The sequence below is a fragment of the Rhodnius prolixus genome, unplaced genomic scaffold (genome assembly GCF_049639745.1).
Source record: "Rhodnius prolixus isolate KJV_2025 unplaced genomic scaffold, Rpr scaffold_10, whole genome shotgun sequence".
Taxonomy (NCBI): Eukaryota; Metazoa; Arthropoda; class Insecta; order Hemiptera; family Reduviidae; genus Rhodnius; species Rhodnius prolixus.
The window spans coordinates 16,116,724-16,135,487 of NW_027411615.1; the positions used below are offsets into that span (position 1 = coordinate 16,116,724).

At 36.5% G+C, this 18,764-nt stretch overlaps 2 long non-coding RNA genes across 2 annotated transcripts in view; both read left to right on the top strand.

The window, feature by feature from the left end:
- Positions 1 to 18,764, top strand: part of LOC141457149 (uncharacterized) — a 145,945-nt gene that overhangs the window by 50,903 nt on the left and 76,278 nt on the right. The window lies entirely within an intron of this gene.
- On the top strand, positions 11,202 to 14,687 carry LOC141457132 (uncharacterized). The gene is made up of 3 exons (XR_012460210.1): positions 11,202 to 11,339; positions 12,698 to 12,981; positions 13,181 to 14,687. It is a non-coding gene; the product is annotated as an uncharacterized lncRNA (long non-coding RNA).

Below are 18,764 nucleotides of genomic sequence, written 5' to 3' on the forward strand. Positions count from 1 at the left end.
GTTTTTCGCTATTTCTATAAAAAATATGTTTTTTTAAGCCAGAAAATTGTTAACATTACTGCAAAAGTAGTAGATATATTCTGAAAATTAGGCTCCACGGTAGCCGAGCGGTTAGAGGCGAGACCTGTAAAGCTAATACGAGTATGTATTGTGGTACTGGGTTCAATTCCCGGTCTCTAGGCCTTGGATTTTATTTAATGTTTAATATGAGAATTTTTGTAGTAAAGTATGTTTGCTAGTCGCCTCCGTCCAAGACACCTATTGGTAGTTGGACGTAAAGTCTGCCTGAAAAAATAGGCACTACTTTACATTACTTACTTATTCTGAAAATTTTGCATGCCTTAATCAACTATAAGGACATTAAAAATAAAGATTAAATTTTTAAAAATCCTTCGAACCATCACTGACGCACCCTTCTACTTCAGCAACCATACCATCCACACAGATCTGCGAATGCCATTTGTTTCTGACCTTGCCCAGTCCCGCTATATCAAATTCCACTCCGAACTTTACCAACATCATAATCCCTTAATCAGCAACCTGTCCTACACTAACCTCCCGTCAAATCCTCCTCGCAGACTGACGCGTCGATGGCCTCGCGATCACCTGATCGAACGATAAAATGCTCATCCGCATATTCGTATTTAATCCATTTGGTATTCAACTTTAACCGACTTATGATGGTCATCAATGGATGGCCTTCATTCAAGCCCTTCCTGTGATTTATTTTGTTTACTTATTTATTATTTTATTTTTGGTTCTATCTCATATTTATGCTGTATTTTACGTTCGTCAAATTTGCTTGTTGCGTCTATGTATTACGCAGTTGCGAATTGATCAATAAAGGAAACAAAAATTTATGATTTATCACCAGGTTATTTTGTATTTTGATCATGAAAAATGTTGTTAGCATTTGAGTTATCGCCCGAAATTTCAGTTTTGGGTGAGGTTTTTAAGTAAGACTGAAAAAGTGTTCATTTTTATTTTTATTTTTTAAAAAAAGTCTGTATTAAAAAGATATCCCAAAAACGAAAAACCACATGAAGTATGAAAGTTTCTGTAACCAAGCGACCAAAATCCCATAATTCCTGCTTTCCATTACATAATGACTGAACATCCATTTTGTTTTTCTCGTTTCCAACGAGTATGAATGTATAGCCCATCATTAAAAATTCATGTCGGTAGTCAGCAGTAACATATGTTCTTTAATATTATATCGAAGTATCTACTTCGTTTAAAAGATTGTTATTTGCTATTCATACATTACTTTCTGTCTGGAACGAGAAAACCCTATCTGGAGGCCAGCACTGCACTGGGAAAAAAAGTCTTAAATTGTTAGGAAAAATTTAATAATAATAATAATAGTCTTTATTTATAAATTACAAAATATTTATACATTTACATATAAAAAACTAGACTACTGTATGGTCAGATGACCGTCCGAGGAGTTCTGGGCATTCTAAACTGTTGAAACGAACGTAGTAAAAAATAATAAAAATGAAAAATGACTTCTTTTTTTTGTAATAAAATTTCCAACTCCATAAACATAAGCAATTTAATTGGTAACAACGAAATTAAATGAAATAAATATCTTGTTAATAAATAAATATAATATTATTCAAGTAATAAAAATTTAATATATATTTTTAAAAATCCCGTTCTCTCTGCTGCTGCATCCTATCCTTTAAAAAGAGCTTTCGTTTTATTCCATAAAACAAATCTTTCATGTACTTTTGGTAAAGCTCGTATCACGCCCACACTTGTGAGTCGATGGCAGAAAGTGCAGCTACTCGCTGCATGCCTACTTTTCTAATTGCATTTTTTTAAAACATTAGTGGTGTCACGAAAAGTGGCAGCAGGGACTAGTATTTAGAAGTTGGTCTATAATCTAAGATATTTTAGCTTGAACTTTGGGCTGATGTGGAGGAACACTTGGTGGTTATCAGGCATCCTGCGTTGGGTAAAGTAATGACGATAATCACCCCTGCGATTCTGCGGTCATAGGAGTTGTTTTTAGGCTGGAGAGCGCTTAGTTAAGGGACATCATCCAATCACATAAGTTCTTTACACTAATCTCTGCTGAACAAGGCAAGCGGCTCGCTCTTCTAGCGATTCCACTGGAAACTGGTAAGAGTTTTGATCTGGTCGGAGGAGAACACTTCACAAAAATGACTAGTGGGTGAAATCGTGGATATCTTAAAGAGGTGGAGATGTCGGGATTTACTAGACGTTTTAAGGGGATAATACAATAAGCCTATATGAATGCACCCTTTGTGGATCAGGACGCGCCCCTGATTCGTTTCTACACATATAATAATAATAAGACACGATCTTTTCTTCCGAAGTGCCTCAGATCTCCCTGATGGCAACTTAATCAAACAGGATATAAGAGCTCGTTTACTCCATCTACAGACATAACCTGAACCTGAGGGCTTGAAAAAAAATGTACTACCCGTTAGTGATGGTTTAAAAGCCCTTCGAGACTAGAATTTACTTCAGTTCGAGATCTGAGTTATCGGTCGGATCAGATGGTACTACCACTCCTTAAGTCTAGTCTCCTTAAGCCTAGTGGAATTGGCTAGCTGCCTTTCAACTCTAAATCTCCAAAGAAGCAGAGGCATCTCCTAAAAAAAACCGCCTGTCGTCTTCGCCACAGGATCAGTCAGGGATCTTCTAGTTTGTGTACAGTACTTTGCAGTAAGTAATTGCCTATTTTTTTAGGCGGGCTTTACGTCCAACTACGACAATTAGGTGTCGTGGACGGAGGCGACTAACAAACATACTTTACTGTAAATTTCATTTATTAACCTCTAAATAAAATCCAAGGCCTAAGACCGGGAATCGAACCCAGTACCACAATGCATATTAGCTTTGCAGGTCTCAGTAGTTTGCAGCAATCGTTTTATATTAATTGCATCTACAATAAAATAAGCAAAACACTGTTATTATGCTTTTAATTACTTAAACGTTTGGGATACAGTATTCACTTACATTGACCCTTACACTTTAAAAATTTCTTAGTAGATCTAGGGCAACATTAGCTCTGCTGGCCACTGGCACTTTAGGCTGCGGACAGGACAACCTTGGCTGAGGGTAGAGGCCAACTGTAAGAGGATTGGAATGAAGAAGAAGATAACCGTGGAAATTTTAATATAACGGAAGGGATACGATCTCTTTAACTAAAGGAGATTAAGATCAATGTGTAGAGTTGAACTTGAGCACCTCGTAAAGGGTTTGGAAGTTTTTGCTAAAAGTTTTGGATTGTAATGTTTGAATTTATTTTTGGAAGTGGTTCTCTTTTGGTTGAGCCCTACACTTCAACCCCAACTATATACGAATTTGTCTAATAGTTTTATAAATCAGTAGTTTCAGTCAGTGAGAACTTAGAACTAACAATCTAAAAAGCAGTCTGATTCGTAAGTTTTTTTAGTCAGAATCGATACAGATGATATAAACCTAACTATAAAAATCTAGTCCATGCAAACTTTTCGTCCTCACTTCAAATTACTGCATAAGTCTTTCTTGCAACAAATTATGCATTTTTCTAAAAATAGATCGCCACTTTTCTGGAAGATTAATGATTGTAGACAGAAATTGTTTCTTGAAAAGTAATGTGTAAAACAAAATTCCAGAACTGTGTGAGTGTTATATTGTTCAAATTTCCCAGCTGTTAATAGTTGTCAAATACCTCCTTCTAGAAATCCAAATGACTGCATTAAATTCCAGAAAAATAATTAGAAAGATTATGGCCCAATTCATTTACTGGTATTAGAAATTATTTATCAGTTTAGTCAGCACTGTGTTAAAAGACAACTAAAAAAAAAATCTAGAAAGTGTCTAAGGGGCGTGTGTCATACTTTTTTATAAAATACATCCGCCGCGGGGTGTTCTCATGAGGTCTGGTGCTCCTCTAAGTGAGCACGTTGTGAACTCCCTGCCGTCGACAGCCTCCCACTACCACCAGCAAAGATATAAACATAGACTCACTACTATATAGAAGACGTTGCCCTTGTGCCGCCAAGGTCAGAGGAGCTGCGCGTAGACACAACATGCCCCGTACATATTACCACAACGCGCACTTGTACTCACTCTCTCTGTGTGTTTTAAACGCTGCTCTTCCTGACAATACGTCCTACTAAATACATTAATCATTCCAAATATTGACTATTAAAGACGTAGCCGAAGGAATTCAATTTTGCTTTGCTTGCTCTGATTAACTTCCTACAACAGTTAGTATGTCATCCATTATTAATTGAACAAGAAGTAATTAGAAACACGTAATTACAAATGAAGAATATCAATTGAGGAATGCCTAAATGGCTTTTCTTATACTAACTGATAAATTTATCCAACATAGAATTTTTACTAAAAGTTTAGCACTCAATATTTTAAAATCTAATGTGAAGATTGTCACTCGACTTCCTGTAACCAGCTTATATACTTAAGTTTTCTAAGGCATCACGGTAGCCGAGTGGTTAGAGGCGAGACCTGCGAAGCTAATATGCATTGTGGTACTGGGTTCGATTCCCGGTCTTGGGCCTTGGATTTTATTTAATGGTTTATAAAAGAAATTTACAGTAAAGTGTGTTTGCTAGTCGCCTCCGTCCACGACACCTAATTGGTAGTTGAGCGTTAAGCCCTGCCTGAAAAAATAGGCGATTACTTTACTTAAGTTTTCTTGAATCGTAGGATTCGTACTATCTAGATGTCTCAACTTCCCTAGTTCTACATTGTATTGAAGTAAAATGATAGACCTATAATTTCTTATTCAGATAATATGTAATAGACTATATTATATTATGGATTACGTACACTATAGCTTCCGCTGGTGCCAGATAAACTACTCCTGCAGGTAAAGAAAACGTCACCCATGTTCTCTACGGATGTTCTGAGAAAAGAAGTATAGGAGGAACCGATTGTCAGCGATAACCACTTCTAGGTGCCATCTTATCCCATCCATTTCTTACCCTCCACCGGTAGGACAGTTGTATAAGGATTGATCTTCAAAAATGTGCACAAAAAAGCGTTACATCGAAAAACTCACATCTTTGACAATTTTTTTCTCTTTTTCCCTTTTTCTGTAAAAGATAGAATTCCTAAATTTACTTTAAATTATAGGGCATATAATAGTTTAAAAGAGTAATTTTAGGTGAGGGTCTTCACACAGAAACCTTCAAACTCATCTCTTTTCTCTTGAGGAATGGTTTAAAAAATGGAAAATCAAGTTGAATGAAACCAAATCTCAAAATATTACTTTTACTCTCCGCCGGATCACTCTTCCTCCGATCTTCTATGACTCAATTCCTCCTGCCAATGTTGTCCGTTATCTTGGGCTGTATTTAGACAAAAGACTGACTTGGAACCCGCACACACGACTTAAACGAACTGAAGTTTACAGGCGTTATCGACTACTAGACCAACGTTCAAAACTTTTACTTAATAACAAACGACTGATTTACAATTCTATACTAAAACCCGCCTGGACGTACGGTATTGAACTGTGGGGTTCAACGAAACGCTCCAATCTTCAACGAATTCGATCTCTTCAGTCTAAAATTCTCAGCACTATCGTTAACGGCTCCATTTTATGTTTCAAATCTAACTATCCACACAGACTTGGAAATTCCGTTTGTAGGTCAGGTTGCACGAACTCGTTATAATAGTTTTCATCAGAACTTGCACTCTCATTTCAATCCTCTTGTCCGCCATTTATCATCTCATCACCAACCAGATCATCCTCCCAGACGATTAAAATCAGCCAATGGCCTCGCGATTTTCTCTCTTCTGAGGAGAGTAGCTAATCCTGGAATATGACTTAGGGAGTGTTATCACTGGGTAACTTCTCCCCTCAATTAGTGAGTTTGTAGTGGTCAGTAATTGTCATTGTTACTTATGGCGTATCTAGGCGCTGGTGTCACTTAACAAATAAATTAAAAAAAAAAAAAAAAAGGTGAGGGTAAACAGAAAATTGGGAATAATGGTTATTTTCTTGCAAAGTAGGTACAAGAAAATTGTGGGTCATGTTTCATGTTCAACTATTATTATCTCCTTTGCAAAAACTTACAGTTTAACCCCTTAACGTGCACGCTCGAGTTAACTCGAGCGCGCTAAATTGGCCAAACTGTGCACACTCGAGATAATTCGAGCGGCGTTGTACTTTATGCTGCTATAATTTTTCACACTCGAATATAATCGAGAATTGAAAATAATGTGAAAGCAAAGAAAAACAATCGTTTTATTGATATTTATCATTTACATGGGATTGCAAGCTATAACACTTACTTAATCGTATAAAATGTAGCGTTTTTTTTCAAAAATACTGTGCATTAAGGGGTTAAAAAGTTAAGTATAAGGGTTATACAGGCGGAGTTGGCTGCCATTGAGATGGCGGCTACTTTACTCCGCTGGAAGGGATTTGCCGACACTGATGTTAGGTTCTTCACGGATAGCCAGGCTGCAATTAAAGCTCTGGCCTCTCCTAGTAGGAACCAAATTTCGGTCAATTCTTGTCATGCTGCTCTCAATTTGTTAGGAGCTTTGAATACTGTTTCGGTTGCTTGGTCTCCTGGTCATTCTGGGATTCCGGGTAACGAACTTGCTGATGAAACAGCAAAGGAAGGAGCTGCGTTGATGACAATGACTCCTCAGCCCATTATCCCTGTATCCTATCGACGTTGTAGAACAGAGGTGGAACAGTGGATTTTGAAAGAACATCGGAAACGGTGGAGATCCCGAACTGACTGCCGCCAGGCTAAGGAAATCCTTGGCCTGTCAAGAACGGATATGGTTGGTTTTAGCAGGTCCCGGATCCGCCAGTTGGTTCAGGTGTTGAGTGGACATGCGAATTTAGCATATCATCTTTTTAAATGTGGCCTAATCCAGTCGCCAAATTGTGCTGGCTGTGGTGAGTCCGATGAAACTGTGAGGCACTTTGTTGAGGTGTGCCCAGTTTATTCTAAAACTAGATTCCTCGTCTTCGGAAGGTCAAATGTCTCCCTACCGGAGATTGTAGCATCTGGTAATCTTAATGAACTTTCTAGGTTTATTCAGTGCACTGGGCGATTGAGTCGTCAAGCTCCCTAGTGTCCTGTAGCTACTTTGTTAGGTTATTATATTAGCATCTGGTAATTTTTAGCCGGATTTGTTTTTAAACCCCGGTATCTCTCATGAGATGAGGGGTGGGCGGGGAACAATGGGCATCAGGATTGCCTGCGTTCCTTCCCCTTTTTTGGTGGAACCGCCCGTCCTGTACAATCTAATCTAAGGGTTATACTTAAGGTTATAAGGGTGTTTTGATTAAACGCCAAAAGGTACACAAATCAGCAAGTATTCCACATTTCATTCATACTTCTAGTATCATATTTTTTAAAATGTATTAGATATCACAGACCCTTTATGCTGGCCTTTTATCACCCATAAATATTTTCTGTTAGAATAATAAAAGATGTATCTCATCACCATAGTTAGTATTAAAAAGGCACTTCATTTTAATTCTATTCCAAATTATTCTTGAGATTTATCTTTATTCTGAATAGTCATCACATTCACTCACACATTAAAAAGAAAAAGGGAAAGTTGGAGTTGGTCTTTTACTGTTGTAATTTGAATTACGGAGTTAAAACGAAATTTAAGACTTAAATTCGTCTTATGTGAGCACAAATTACATAGTTAATAACAAATAAATAATACTTGTAATTATAATTCATTCATTTTTAAACTTTAATTTAATATAGCCCATTAATTGGGTACTTGTTGTAAAGAAGTTGTATAACCAACTAAAAATATTATTCCAGGTCATTTTTTTGTGTTTATTTGCATAGTACTGTTATTTAATGATTTTTAAAGATTTTATTATTAATAGTTTGATAACCTATTACAATCAATTTTGGTTAAATGGGTGCTACTCTTTACTGATATTTTATTTTTTTAAGTTTATATTTATTTAGTATACTTAGTGATTACATACCTCGAAATCTACAACTTTTACAGGACATTCTTATTAAGGCTACTATTATACTAAATACCATTAAGAGTGAATCTGAATGTGACTCAAATTTTCGGAGTTTCAAAAACTAATTGTGACTTACTAGTAAGAGAAAGTGGTGTGAATGTTCACGAGATTTTGTTTTAACTTCACGTTATTAACTGAACTAAAATAGTTCTTATTAGACAATTAACACTTATTATTTCATCTTGTCTAGTGTTATTGCTTAATCCTAACAGTTACGTGACAAACAATAAAATAAATACAGAATACATTATATAAACAGGTAATGACTGGATTTTAAGCTGTGCTTTCTGCAAAAGAGTGGAAGTGTGTCAATTAATACCAGTAGGTAATAAAATTTTCCTAATCTGTATTATATTGATTCCTGATTTTATTGACTACCTAGGCATAGCTTTCTAGTAGCTCCATAGCCTTAAAATGGAATAGTCTTTTATAATTATCTTTATTCAGCAGATGGGAATCATTTTGGTCAACCTTGAAACTGAAGATTAAGAACTGATTCTAGACAAGAATCGTCACTTCGTTAAAGTCTGGAAAATGTAAATTAGTGTTAAAGAACTACATCCAAACTGGATGAATACAAATTAACCAAATCTGATTTAAGCATTGGTGATGAATAAATCTACTATTTACATTGCAATGCCCAAAATTTTTTATTATTTACAAAATAAGTATGAGTTACATCATGATGATCTTTAAATGCAGTGATAAATACTTTAAATGGAGTCCAGTTTTTTTTTTTTATAGATTTTGACACAGTCTTGGTTTGCGTCTTCTTGAGACTGCTGTAGGCATGCCTCAAGGTGGTAATGAGATGTAGATGGCAGTGTGTGAAGGGTGAGGAAGAAGTTGTCTGTCCGTTTGGTCATGTGAGTGTGAATGGCTTCAATGTCAAGTTCTCTGTGTATTGGTGTGTACCTAGTAAACCATGGAGATGTGGATGTAGCGTGATTCGGAGAACTGACATGGAAAGAGTATAGATTTGTAACTCGCTCATCAGACACTTGGAAACTGTTTCTGCTGATGGTGCAAGCTGAAATCTACTCGTATTATGGCTATAATTACATTTTTTTTTTCACTTTATTTGTATATTTACAACTGCAACAATTGTTGCGTCAGGTAAATTTGATCTTACTGGTTCAGTTCACTTGTAATGTCATGGTTAGAGCAATCATCCACTGGTGAAACTCTTTCACAATGATTTAATCACAATAAATCTCTAGGCCACTTCCGCTTCAAGCGACGTGGAGGATTGTCGGGAAGGTGAGGAGAGGAGAGTTGTTGTACAAGAGGATTAGGATGGAGAGCTAGGAGGCTGTGAAAGTTGCGGTAGCGAGACTTTATTAGGTCAATGACAAAAGGGATGTGAAGGTCATTGTGTATTGTAAGGTTAGAAATGTAGTATGGAGCATTCAGGATTTTCCATAGGATTTTAGACTGTAGAGTCTGCAGGCGTTTGGAGTTAGAAGGTTTGGTTGAGCCCCACACTTCTGCTCTGTATGTCCATATGGGTCTTAACAGTGTCTTGTAAATTGTCAGTTTGTGATTCAAGTCGAGTTTGGATCTGGCGGTCAAGTAGTCTAGTAAGTAGCTTGTAGCGACTGTTCACGTCTTGTCAATGTACAGTCCTAAGTATCGTACTACGTCAGCTGGAGGAATCGTTACACCGTTCAGTTGAGCTGGAGGACTCGCAGATTTTCGTAATGTAAAAGTAATGTACACTGATTTTTGTTCATTAATTTTAATTTTCCATTTTCGGAACCAGGTTTCGAGAAGATTTAAATGGATTTGAATGTTCTGACTGGCTTGTACCATTTTTTAATAAGATAATAAATACTTTTCGACAATGCAATGCAAACAGTAGATTTATTCATTAACAATGGTTAAATCACTTTTGGTTAATTTGTAATAAGCCAGTTTGCATGAGGTTCTGTTGCGCTGATTTAACCGTTGAATTAGAATTTTAAGTTTAATTGCTACAACGGAGATCGACCTTCACACAGACCCAGATTCACCCGTCTCACCTGAGCCATTTCCGTCTTCCTTAAGATATCGGGAAGTAGCATGCTCTCCTTGGTCGAGTTTCACCTTGGCGTTGTCACAAAGAGGTTGCAGGAAGGTTTAGTATTTAGCAAAGATAGATTTCTTGACTAAATTTCTCCGGATTTCTTACCAACCTAATGTTATGGCCGATATGGTAATCGTTTTGCGTGGAAATGCGCTTGGCCTAGTGGTGAAGATATGGAGGCTGTTAAGACCAATATGTGTTGCCCACTAGCCTCAGCTAGGAAAGTAAACGATAGACTTCCTAGAGGACTCGCTTGGATATAGCTCTTGACCCAAACTAGGCGGTGTTCTCACGCTTACATAATCTGGCCTATATTTACAAGGTGGGTTCAAAAAAATAACGAAAATGTTCGTTTTTTTGAGAAAGAATGTTATTTATTCGTCCACTACAACGTTATCCTCCTCAAAGTAGCCCCCATTAGATATTATACGTACATAACCTTAAAGAAGTATCTATGAGTCGCTAAAGTTCCGAGTATGAAGAACATCGCTAGCTAGAATAGCGTACCCATCGCCCACTAACGTAAAATAGGATTTCTGGTCCCATCCAGCTAGTTAGTCCACAAAAAGCAATGCCTCTTTGATTAGGACAACAACGTTCTACAGTTCAACTTTTCATCTTCCAAATAGAACAGTTTGGCTAATTTTTACATAGTCCAATAGGAAAAAAGAAGCGTTTGTCTCATCCCTATCTGCTTTTGCAGTACAGAATGAAACCTACAGGATTCTACTACGACTCTACAATTACTCAGGACGAAAGCTTGACTATAAATAAATAAAAAAATAATAATTAAACTAAAATTGGCAATAATTTCGTTTGTCTTCTCGGGTGCAGAAACACAAGATAACGTACATTTATTAATTTTGTTTCCGCATCCTAATGTATAATCAAAATATTGAACAATATTCTTAAGATATTTGTTAATTATTAGAGATAATAATGTCAATAACTTAACAAAAAAACAAAACAAAAACCACTCTTAAAGTAATGTGGGAATGATTTATCACAATTCTGTATGAATCACAACACATTTCCAATCATCGAATTATTTGCAAAGATTATTTCATTTTTCATTATCTAAGTATTACACAATATATAATGCGATTTAATTATTACGTAGCCCTTAATAGCTCTAATCTTATCTATTTTGGACACAGTTAAATAATATTTACCTCTTTTATTTTTTTTGGTTTGTGTATCAATATATACATATTTTTTTTGCTATTTTCGTGGAAGCTGTGAGAACAGTAATAAATTACACGCGTATGTATTCAATTATTATAAAAAAAAATTATATATTTTATTGTAATTGTAATGTACAATTAGCAAATGCGATAAGTGTATAAGTAAATAACGTGTCAAACGTGAATGACGGTCATCCAGTGATGGCCGCCATTAGTCACCCAGTTGGTCACGGGGCCAACGGCGCCTCAGCTGTCTTCGAGGATTGGAGGGTAGCGTAGTTGAAGATAAGTTTGCAGCTAAAGGGTTGGGATGAAATGAGAGTTTTTGATGAAAATTTTTATATCGAATTTTGGCAAGTTCGGAGGTGAGTGGAATTTGGAGATCTGTATGTATTGTGTGTGGTTGCTAACATAGAATGGAGCGTCAACTATGCGGCGGAGTATTTTGGATTGGAGTGTTTGCTGTCTATTGATGTTGGATTTTTTAGCTGTTCCGTTAAGTTCGAGCTGTATAGAGTCGTCGTTTGTTCTGTAGTGAGAGTTTTGAGCGTTAGTCGAGTAGTCTGGCTAGAAGTTTGTATCGTTTGTTTAGTTCGGTACGTTTAAGTCTCGTATGGGGGTTCCTGGTAAGTCTCTTGTCTAGGTACATTCAAAGGAACCGCACATGGTCGGCTGGTGGGATAGGTGTGTGATGTAAGAAGACAGGTGGTGGAGTTTGTCGTTTGAGTGTGAAAACTATGTATTTAGACTTAGTTGGGTTAATTTTTATACGCCAGTTTTCTAAGCAAGGTTCTATTGAGTGAAGGTGGTACTGTAGTGAGCGTACTGCGAGGATAGGGTCAGAGTGTGTGGAGAGAATGGCAGTGTCGTCAGCGAAGGTGTAAATAGAGGTATTAAGGTTAGAAGGTAAGTCGGCAGTGTAGATTGTGTAAAGTAGAGGAGCTAAGACACTTCCCTGTGGTACACCAGCAAGGACAGGATAGATGGAAGAGTGAGTGAGTGCCTTGAAGAACTTGAAAGAATCTGTCAGAGTGGTAAGAGCTGAGTATGAGGTAATAAGTGCTAGGAAGGATGCGTTTGAGTTTCCATAGTAGACCTTCGTGCCAGACTCGGTCAAAGGCTTGCGATACATCGAGGAATACTCCAGCGCAGTATTGTTTTCGCTCGAGTGAAGAAGCGATGGTGTCTACTACACGAAAGGATAATCAGCAATGGCTGCAGAAAGTATTCATTTTAAAAAGTTTTATTGGTGCTCTACGATTCGGGTGCCCCTCATCAGCACGGGTGCCCCTTCATCAGCAGCTACTAAACAATTTTATGCACGAAGTATGGATTTATGTGATAAAGTAAACAAACAAAACATTACATAATTGAAAAATTATATTTATTTTTTTAAAAATCTTTTATTAGAATTCACAACTGCAACGATTGTTGCAGCAAGCAAATGTGGTTCCTGATAAAAATTATGTGAAAATCACGAGTGGAGAAGGCACCCAGTGGTGTCACTCCAATAACGTGCTTTGCTATACTGCTCTCACGATAAGAGTAGATCACGAGGCCATCTTTTCTTCAATCTCCTTAGAGGATTAACTGGTAATGTGGAGGAAGATAGGTGCTCTATGAGAGGGTTAGGATGAGCTGCTGTAGAGGAATGAAATTTGAGAAAACGAGTTAAAACAAAAAAAATATTGAGAAAGATTCGACATCATTGGAATTTAAAGGTAGCTCACATTAGGTTATCTTGGATTGGTTACTTTAATGTAACTTTCTTTTTCATCTTTTTGGACCCTTTTACTCAAGGCTGTACAATATTTTATTCCTATTTATCAGTGTTTTCTGTGAGCTGGTAACAATTTGAAAGTTAAAAGTATTGTTTGTTACTTGTCCTGTAAATATCTATTTTGGCTATTTGTTTTACAGATTTCAATGTCAAAACTGCTATTAGTCATGGTGCCCCTACCAAACAATTACTTCAGCGATACTACGTCAATAAAGACGTCATCAGAACTTATTCCAAAGAACGGATTGCGATAATCTTCAAGCACTCTCCTCAACAAAAAATGTATTGGAGATATGGGCAAAAGGAGTGAACCTCCCAATTTTTGGAGAGGGTCTTTGGGAATAGAAAGGGAACAATAGTTAGCACTTTCTACAATTGATGAAACTCGTATTGGTAAAATGAAGGTGCCGAGTTACAGAAAAGTGATAATATTGATGGTGATGAGGCACCAGCCAGACAGAATATAAAGGTGCATTGGCCCGTTCCTGGTTCAACCATTGGCAAAGTTGTGGTTATAGAAACTTAATCACTTAAATTACTATACAATAAGCAAATAGGAAGAATGAAAGATAAATGGATGCGTGAAAGGCAGGAGGAGAGAAACTACCCAGTGGTCGCACTCTCTGCAGGATATGATTTTTAGGTCGTCAGACTGCGAGGAAGTCGCGGGGCCACTGGCGATTCAGTCGGCGAGATTTGTTAGGGATGTCAGAGGAAGCGAGAGACAGTACAAGAGGATTTGAGCAAGAGGAGAGTGGTATGGAATTTTTGGTATTTAGTCTTGGCGTGTTGCTCTATGAAGGGAATGTTGAGGTCGGTGTGAAGGGTGAGGTTAGTCACCGTAGAAAGGAGCGTCAGCTATCTGTCGGTGTAGTTTTGACTGAAATGTTCTGTACAGTCCTTATGTTTGTAGGTTTGGCTGAACCCCACAGCTATAGTCCGTAAGTCCACATAGGTTTGAGGATAGTGTTGTATGTTAAGCGTTTGTGTTCAATGGACAATTTGGAGCTTCGTCCAAGTAGTCTGTAAAACAGTTTTGCACCTTTCTTCATTGCTTGTCTTTTAAGGATTGCAGTTGAAGAGGACAGGTGGACAGGAGCCCCGCCGGAGAGTAAACGTGGCATGCTGACATTTCTGTGGGTTCATTTTAATCATCCACTTCTTTGCCCAGGATTCTATTTTATGTAAGGTGTGTCTGTAACTTGTATGAAGCTGATGAAGGATGTGTACTTGTGGCTAATATGGCTGTGTCGTCTGCATATGTACAGAGTAGTGTAGAGGGTTGTCCAGGTATGTCTGATGTGTATACTGTGTAGAGAACGGGGCCAAGTATACTCCCCTGCGGCACTGATGAGGAAGAAGAGATTGCTTGATTAAATTAAAGAAATTAATCATCAAAAGTGATTAAAACTAAATTTGGAATTTAATTCAATCAATTAAAATCCTGATTATTTCATTTTAATTTTCATATTAATTTTTTTATGCTTAAAAATTTTAAATGAGTAAATTCCAATATAATTATTGTAGCAGTGAATTTAATTCTATCAACTATTATTGGCCTAATCAACTTTTAAATTTTAATAATGATTAAAATTAAATTTTGTTTTAATTCAACTAGAATTTAATAGATTACAATTTTAGCCCATCTTAGATCCTCGCCTCCAACCACTTGGCTTACAGTGGCGCCTCTAACTAACATTATTTACATTAAATAACTAGATGATACCCTCCTAATGATACATTTATGGCAATGCAGTAATACCACTTGGAGGTTTCTGAATTATTTATGAGGTTACATTCTCTAGGAATGAATATAAATACGACATAAAACATATCAAGATTTGTCTGGAATTATCAGCCAACCTTGGGCTTGAAATAGTGTAGTATTATTTTAGACTCGTTTAGCAATTTTTGTTTATTTGTTTTAGCATTTTAAATGCATTTATATTGCAAGTGTTTTCAAAAACGAACTAGATTATAGCAATCTCTAATTAATCATATGTCCAACTTTAATAACTAGCTCCAAGATACAGAAATAGCCACTGAAGATGGCAGTAAAAAAACAAAACTTTGAAATGGCGCTCTCTTATTGCAGTTCTCTTATATTTTCTTCAAACTTCAGCTTTTTATTAAAAGTTATTTGGCTTTTATATTGGATAAATAAAATAAAATATTTTTTGAGGGGATCTTGACATCTCCGAATCCTACCTTAAAATTAATTTGGATTTAAAAGAAAAAAAAAGATTCTTTAACTGAGCAAATGGGAAGCTAAAAGCACTGGTGTGAAACGTTCAATCCGTTCAATTTGATCCATTCCCCCAATTTTTAATCCTGAATCAAATTCTCGTAGTTTAGATAGGAATGCTTCTGCTGTTCAACTAGCTCAACAGCCATAAATCAAACCCTTTATTAAGATAAGTCTTTATTACAGAATTTATTTATTTGCAGTCTAGTTAAGTAGAGTTTAGTTCAATGGCTTTCAAAAAATATTGCTCCAAAACTTAGAAAATTCAAACTTAGAAAATGTTATTAAACATTTATTTTGGACTCAGAATTTTAGTGACATAATTAATCCTCCCAAATGTAACATTAATGAATTTAAATTGACAAAACTATCTGAGATTTTCTGTTATTTTGAACCGTCACTGTTCACACCCACCAAATTTTACAAAAGTCATATTTTGGGGGGGGGGGGCGCAGGTTATTTCGAAATCCATATTTCTTGTGTAAAACATAATTTTTTGGAAAGTTTTTAAATTTAAAATGTTATCAGAAATATTTCAATAAAATTCTCGAAGATTTAGTTTTCGCGATGAATGTGACTGCATTTAAGGGTGTCCCATTTTAGGCAAAAAAAAACATTTTTTGATGTCCAATATAAAGATTGCTTTTTTGATGCAAATAGCCCGTAAGATTCCATAATGTCTTGTCGTGCAGGACAATGCTTAAGCTATATATAAATCTAAAATATCTTTTTATCTCTTTCTTTAATTTACAATTTTAACTGCTATCGTTAAATTTTTTATTTTTGTTTATATAAAGGAGAATTAAAAAAGAAGGAAAAAGAGAACATAAAATACAATTGACTTCGAGCAGTCTTTTGAGTTCGTAGTCCCCGCTGAAGGTCGTGAACAGTGGAAGTGACTTAAAGTAGAATTATTTCCTTTTCAGATCCTCCAAGTCCTTGAATAGCCAGACTAAGGAATCGAGGATTCCCACTTTTTGTTTATTTAATTTATTTAGATCTCTTACCCCAGAACTTGCTCCTGAATACTTCTAATCTGGATTCTCCTATAGGGAAGAGATATCCCGGATCATTAAACCACTTATGTACAAACTCTTTTCCGTTTTTTGCAAACAAAAAGAAACAATTAAGAATGTTTTAATAAATAAAGTGGCCAAAAGAAATATTAGATATCAATCCGTATCTATAATTCTTGGATTAATCAAGGGCTATTTTTTCTTAATAATGCATGTTTTTGAGTTATTGGTTACCGTAAAAAAATCATTTTGAATTTTGAATTACTACCTCATCCTCAAATCTTACCTAAAAGATCGATATTTCAGGGTCAACTGTGGAGCAGCAGACTCTCGATATCCGTCTAGCTCGAGCTGGTGTTTCTCAGGGCAGTGTCCTAGGTCCTCTTCTTTACTCCTTATATACAGCAGACATACCTCAACATCCAAATACCATTCTTTCTACCTTTGCTGGACGATACTGCTATCTTATCTCCTCATTTTGATCCTCTTATCGCTACACGAACTCTACAAACACACATCAACCACTTACCAGGACTGGCTTTTCAAATGGAGAATCAAAACCAACGTTACGAAGTCAAAGTTTATAGTATTTACTCTCAGACGGAAAATCTTACCTCCCATCTTCATTCACCAAACTTCTGTAACAACTGTGGACAAAGTACGCTACCTTGGACTACACCTAGAAAAACGGTTGACATGGAATCCCCCATACTAGACTGAAAAGACAAGAAACTAACCAACGCTACAAAACTTCTCGCCAGACTACTTGACAAACGTTCGAAACAACCTACAAAGACTCTTATATCTACTGTTACTGCAACCTATTTGGTCATACGGCATCGAAGTATGGGGATCGACTAAACATTCCAACTCACTACGCCTCCAGACATTATAGACAAAAATACTTCGAAAACTTCTTAACGCTCCGTTCTATGTATCTAACCTCCACTATCCATAATGTGACCTCAAAATCCTTTTCATTACAGATCTTGCTAACACTCGTTTTCTCAAATTTCATTCCTCTACAGCAGCTCATCCTAATCCTCTCATAGAATACCTATCTTCCTCCACATTACCAGGTAATCCTCTAAGGAGATTGAAGAGAAGATGGCCTCTCGTGATCTTCTCTTATCGTAAGAGCAAAGCACGTTACTGGAGTGACACCACTTCAGCCTTCTCCACTCATGATTTTCTTCTATTTCCTTTTTCTTTTACCACATTTACTTGTTGCAACAACTGTTGCAGTGGTGCAATTGCAATAAAAGATTTAAAACAAAAAAAGAATTTTGAATGAAATGAATTATCTTGTATTAAAAAAATTGTATCTTCTGAATAGTGAGGTGACTCGAGTTCACATTAAGTACAAAAAGGAAACGATAGTGTGTGAACCTTTTTCCTTTGAAGCAATCATAGACCACATCGATTAATACAGGTTAAAGAACTCTCCAATGTCTATCCTTATTCTTAGAATTTTCTTTATCACTGGTTGCTTTAAAGATTATGACATCATATCCTTCCGCAAATTTTTTTTGCTCTTTTGCCACATAGACCGGAAATAACACTTGTAGTGTCTCCCTGGTTTAAGAGTGTATTGTTTTACTCACGTTCTCAAGTGTTACTTAAAAACCTTTCTGAAACAGAGAATTTTTTTTTTTTTTCTTCGTACATTACATTTTACTTTTTCTTTCCGCTCGAGACAGGATTGTGTCTGATTTTTTAACCCTTCAGCCGTCACGTCGGGTCGTATTGACCCGACTCATACTTTCAAGCCTTCTATTTTAATATCTATAAGGGCTGGGCTCGCGAAATTTTTATTTATCTCTTTTTGACGTATTTTGATTGAGATGGCATAGGATTTTTTCCCGCCGCCTGCTGAACGGGCGCGAACCAGCAATTTTGACCCGAGGTGGCGGCTTGTGTCATTCATTTCTTAGTGTTTTGACCAGAGGTGACTCCTTGAGTAACATTTATCTCCTCCAATAAAACTGTTTCCGAAGCAACTAATTCTTTAAGTTTATTCAATAAAAGGAATTTTTTTTTATTGTTATTGCTATTAATAATATTATACGAGTATCAAAGTGGTCTTGCCGCCGAGGGGGATGTAGCTATTGTCCGTGGAGATTGTTCTGGGAGTTGAGTGACCGAAGTCTATCGCGGTCCACCACTGTGTAAAAGCTAAGGGAGCGACCCCAGTGGAAGTAAGGGTAGGATTTAATGCGTATATCACATATAAAAATAATGCTCAACGTAAAAATATAAATTTCAAAATGGAACGACGCACCTTCCTCAAAAGTTTGGGGCATCAATTATTGCGAAACGTCATTATCAGAAGATCGCTGAGCACCGTGATCTCACGGAATTTGAAGGTGAGGATCAATATGTATCTGCAAGAAGAAGGCGCAACAACTCTTCCGATTGCAACAAATGAAGAAGACATTCCTAACCCTAAAAAACGAAGTAGAT